This window comes from Tachypleus tridentatus, chromosome 6 (genome assembly GCF_004210375.1).
Source record: "Tachypleus tridentatus isolate NWPU-2018 chromosome 6, ASM421037v1, whole genome shotgun sequence".
Lineage (NCBI taxonomy): Eukaryota > Metazoa > Arthropoda > Merostomata > Xiphosura > Limulidae > Tachypleus > Tachypleus tridentatus.
In genome coordinates, this window is record NC_134830.1 from 151,190,308 (window position 1) to 151,196,307 (window position 6,000).

A 6,000-nucleotide genomic window follows, 5' to 3' on the forward strand; every position below is an offset into this window, starting at 1 on the left:
TAGATATCCATGTTACAACATGAAACACAACTAACAAAAAATCTTCAGTAGATATCCATGTAACAACATGAAACACAAGTAACAACAAACCTTCACTAGATATCCATGTAACAACATGAAACACAAGTAACAACAAACCTTCAATAGACATCCATCTTACAACATGAAACACAACTAACAACAAACCTTCAGTAGATATCCATGTAACAACATGAAACACAAGTAACAACAAACCTTCAGTAGATATCCATGTAACAACATGAAACACAAGTAACAACAAACCTTCAGTAGATATCCATGTAACAACATGAAACACAACTAACAGCAAACCTTCAGTAGATATCCATGTTACAACATGAAACACAACTAACAAAAAATCTTCAGTAGATATCCATGTAACAACATGAAACACAAGTAACAACAAACCTTCAGTAGATATCCATGTAACAACATGAAACACAACTAACAACAAACCTTCAGTAGATATCCGTGTGACAACATGAAACACAACTAACAACAAACCTTCAATAGATATCTATGTAACAACATGAAACACAACTAACAACAAACCTTCACTAGATATCCGTGTAACAACATGAAACACAAGTAACAACAAACCTTCAGTAGATATCCATGTAACAACATGAAACACAACTAACAACAAACCTTCTGTAGATATCCGTGTGACAACATGAAACACAACTAACAACAAACCTTCAGTAGATATCCATGTTACAACATGAAACACAACTAACAACAAACCTTCAGTAGATATCCGTGTGACAACATGAAACACAACTAACAACAAACCTTCAGTAGATATCCATGTAACAACATGAAACACAACTAACAACAAACCTTCAGTAGATATCCGTGTGACAACATGAAACACAACTAACAACAAACCTTCAATAGATATCTATGTAACAACATGAAACACAACTAACTACAAACCTTCACTAGATATCCGTGTAACAACATGAAACACAACTAACAACAAACCTTCAGTAGATATCCATGTAACAACATGAAACACAACTAACAACAAACCTTCAGTAGATATCTATGTAACAACATGAAACACAACTAACAACAAACCTTCAGTAGATATCCGTGTGACAACATGAAACACAACTAACAACAAACCTTCAGTAGATATCCGTGTGACAACATGAAACACAACTAACAACAAACCTTCAGTAGATATCCATGTAACAACATGAAACACAACTAACAACAAACCTTCAGTAGATATCTATGTAACAACATGAAACACAATCTAACAACAAACCTTCAGTAGATATCCATGTAACAACATGAAACACAACTAACAACAAACCTTCAGTAGATATCCATGTAACAACATGAAACACAACTAACAACAAACCTTCAGTAGATATCCGTGTGACAACATGAAACACAACTAACAACAAACCTTCAATAGATATCTATGTAACAACATGAAACACAACTAACAACAAACCTTCACTAGATATCCGTGTAACAACATGAAACACAAGTAACAACAAACCTTCAGTAGATATCCATGTAACAACATGAAACACAACTAACAACAAACCTTCTGTAGATATCCGTGTGACAACATGAAACACAACTAACAACAAACCTTCAGTAGATATCCATGTTACAACATGAAACACAACTAACAACAAACCTTCAGTAGATATCCGTGTGACAACATGAAACACAACTAACAACAAACCTTCAGTAGATATCCATGTAACAACATGAAACACAACTAACAACAAACCTTCAGTAGATATCCGTGTGACAACATGAAACACAACTAACAACAAACCTTCAATAGATATCTATGTAACAACATGAAACACAACTAACAACAAACCTTCACTAGATATCCGTGTAACAACATGAAACACAACTAACAACAAACCTTCAGTAGATATCCATGTAACAACATGAAACACAACTAACAACAAACCTTCAGTAGATATCTATGTAACAACATGAAACACAACTAACAACAAACCTTCAGTAAATATCTATGTAACAACATGAAACACAACTAACAACCAAACTTCAGTAGATATCCATGTAACAACATGAAACACAACTAACAACAAACCTTCACTAGATATCCATGTAACAACATGAAACACAACTAACAACCAACCTTCAGTAGATATCCATGTAACAACATGAAACACAAGTAACAACAAACCTTCAATAGACATCCATCTTACAACATAAAACACAACTAACAACAAACCTTCAGTAGATATCCATGTGACAAATATGAAACACAACTAACAACAAACCTTCAGTAGATATCCATGTGACAAACATGAAACACAACTAACAGCAAAACCTTCAGTAGATATCCATGTTACAACATGAAACACAACTAACAAAAAATCTTCAGTAGATATCCATGTAACAACATGAAACACAACTAACAACAAACCTTCAGTAGATATCCATGTAACAACATGAAACACAACTAACAACAAACCTTCAGTAGATATCCATGTAACAACATGAAACACAACTAACAACAAACCTTTCAGTAGATATCCATGTAACATAAATATGAAACACAACCAAACAAAAAATCTTCAGTAGATATCCATGTAACAACATGAAACACAAGTAACAACAAACCTTCAATAGACATCCATCTTACAACATAAAACACAACTAACAACAAACCTTCAGTAGATATCCATGTGACAACATGAAACACAACTAACAACAAACCTTCAGTAGATATCCATGTGACAACATGAAACACAACTAACAACAAACCTTCAGTAGATATCCGTGTGACAACATGAAACACAACTAACAACAAACCTTCAGTAGATATCCATGTAACAACATGAAACACAACTAACAACAAACCTTCAGTAGATATCCGTGTGACAACATGAAACACAACTAACAACAAACCTTCAATAGATATCTATGTAACAACATGAAACACAACTAACAACAAACCTTCAGTAGATATCCATGTGACAACATGAAACACAACTAACAACAAACCTTCAGTAGATATCCATGTGACAACATGAAACACAACTAACAACAAACCTTCAGTAGATATCCGTGTGACAACATGAAACACAACTAACAACAAACCTTCAGTAGATATCCATGCAACATCTTCCATCTTCAATGCTACAAACGTACAGTTAATAATTAATGCCAACTTTATTGTTCATGGTTATGTATTCAGCTGCACTGGTTCTGTTCGTACGTATTTTAAATATATTGGTTCTGTACGTTTATTTTCTCCCTTTTCTTGTGGTTGAGCGTCACTTACTTTTAATATTAATTAAGGGAGCTTGTCACAATTAAAGTCATTTTTAAACTATCAGGAAACTAAGTGATCGATAATAATGGTTAATATATTTCTTAGTCCTTGTCAGATGATCTGTGTCAGGTTGTTCAAAAGTAAGACTTATAACAGGTCGTTCACTTATGACGTACTTAACGTAAGTGACAAACTGTTAGTAAACATGAATCTTTCTTAAAATCCATTTTAGTAGTTTATTGTTGATTGTTAGAAGAAAGTCGAGATTACTCGGGTAAAGTGGTATGATGTTCAACTGTTATGGTGTGAACAGCGCCTTCTGTTGGTGAAGGTTTTTGTAATTATAAATAAAGTCAATAGTATAAGGCACATTGTATATTTAAACATTACATTGTTTATTCGGTTTCTTGTGGTTTTTACGAAAATGAAACATTAGATACGATGTGGTTGAAAAATTATATGTTGTCTATATATATGATACTTCGCAATACGCTTTTCCAAGAAAACGTCTGAGGATCTGAATACATTATACAATGTCTAAAAGCACGTTAAGCCTAATATATACCTTTGAATAGTGTACACTTACCGTGCAACAACAACAAAAGAAGGAATGTTGGTTTGTTTGAAGTTTGCGCAAAGCCACACTGGAGTTACCCGCGCTAACCGTTCTCAATTTAGCTTCGAAAGATTTCAGGGAAGACAGCTACTTATCAGTATTCACCGCTAATTCTTGGGGCACACTTCTACCGTAACATTACAATGACCTTCACAGCTGAGAGGTTAAGCGTATTTGGTGGGACGAAAATTCGAATCCACAATCCCCATACTGTGTGTCGAGCGCCCCTAATCACCTGGCCATGTTAGGCCTAAGTAATTTGAGCTCATTGTTATTAAGTATTTATTATTTACAGTGGGTCTCTTCAAGCTTTCTTCACAAAAACAAAGAAAACGATCGCATCGTTTGTCTCCACTTAACATCAAAATCATCAAATTTATATTTTTCATGAGAAATATTTTTATCATCATTATCACCCTGATACCTGTTCCTGTTGGTCAGAAAATGGACAAGCGGTTAACGACGCTGGTATGTGAATTCTAAAACTGATGGCCTCTGTCCTGTTGCCGCAAAAATGCCCTCCGCTCTTAGGGTCGTAAGTGCTTTGTAAGATCGAAGGTCAAACTCTGTGAACTAATGATAGAGACAAAGCCCAAGATTTGGCGATGGACGCTGTTGACGTTCCGTCTAGTCAATTAGTTCAAAGTTAGGGACAACTATACACAGACAGGTCTTCTGTACCTTTCCACAAGATTATCAAACGAACGAAATGTTCTTTGTTGTTTAACTTTTCGTCGTAAGCTCGTTCGTTTATTTTGAGGTTAAACACAAAGTTACACTAAGGACTATCAATGCTCTGTTTACTATAAGTATCGAAACCTGCTTTGTAGGTTAACGAACACACCACTGTGCCTATGGTGGGCACGTCATACGCATATGTCGTTTTTTTAATTTCCTCTGTATTGTTACATTATCATGATCACGTGCAGTGTTAGGCCTAAGGAAAATAGTTTTCGGAATCCGTTAAAAATTTAAAAAATAATTATTAGTATTATTTCCACACACTAAAAAGGTATATAAACACAACATTTTTACTCAAAAACTTCCTCAAATGATAACATAATGAATAGGAATGACAAGGGACCTAATGGTCCATCTCTACTCTCCTATTCTCTAAGTTAAACTAAAACTATTAAATAAATATATTGTAAAAAAAAAGTCTTAAAATATGCCCTTATCATTTGTATAGTTATCAAACTCTTTTAGAACTCACTTAAATTTACTACTTCTACAATATCTGACGGCAACTCATTCCAAAGGTCAACCATGCTGTTAGAAAAATAAAGCTATCTTAGCTGATGATGACTTCTCTCTTTGCAAAATTTATATTTGTGTCCTTTAGTCTTAATGTTTTCGCGATTAAATATGAAAAAAGATAGTGCATGAACATTATAAATCTCAAACACATCGAGCAGATTCCCCCCTACAAGTCTTTCTTTTTCAAGAAAAAATAGTTTGAGATATTTCACCCTCTATTAATATGACAATCCCTTCACCCAAGGCACCATTCTAGTAACCTTTCTCTGAAGCCTTTCAAAAAATTAAATGCCCTTTCTAAGGTAAGAGGCTCAATACCGAAGATAATCTTCCAAACGTGGCTTAACCAGTGACCGATACAATTAAATTATAGCCTCTTTAGACTTGTATTTAATATTTCTGTAGATACAACCTAAAATCCTTGTATTTAATATTTCTGTAGATGCAACCTAAAGTCCTTGTATTTAATATTTCTGAAGATACAACCTAAAATCCTTGTATTTAATATTTCTGTAGACACAACCTAAAGTCCTTGTATTTAATATTTCTGTAAACACAACCTAAAGTCCTTGTATTTAATATTTCTGTAGATACAACCTAAAGTCCTTGTATTTAATATTTCTGTAGATACAACCTAAAGTCCTTGTATTTAATATTTCTGTAGACACAACCTAAAGTCCTTGTATTTAATATTTCTGTGGATACAACCTAAAGTCCTTGTATTTAATATTTCTGTAGATACAACCTAAAATCCTTATATTTAATATTTCTGTAGACACAACCTAAAATCCTTGTATTTAATATTTCTGTAGATACAACCTAAAGTCCT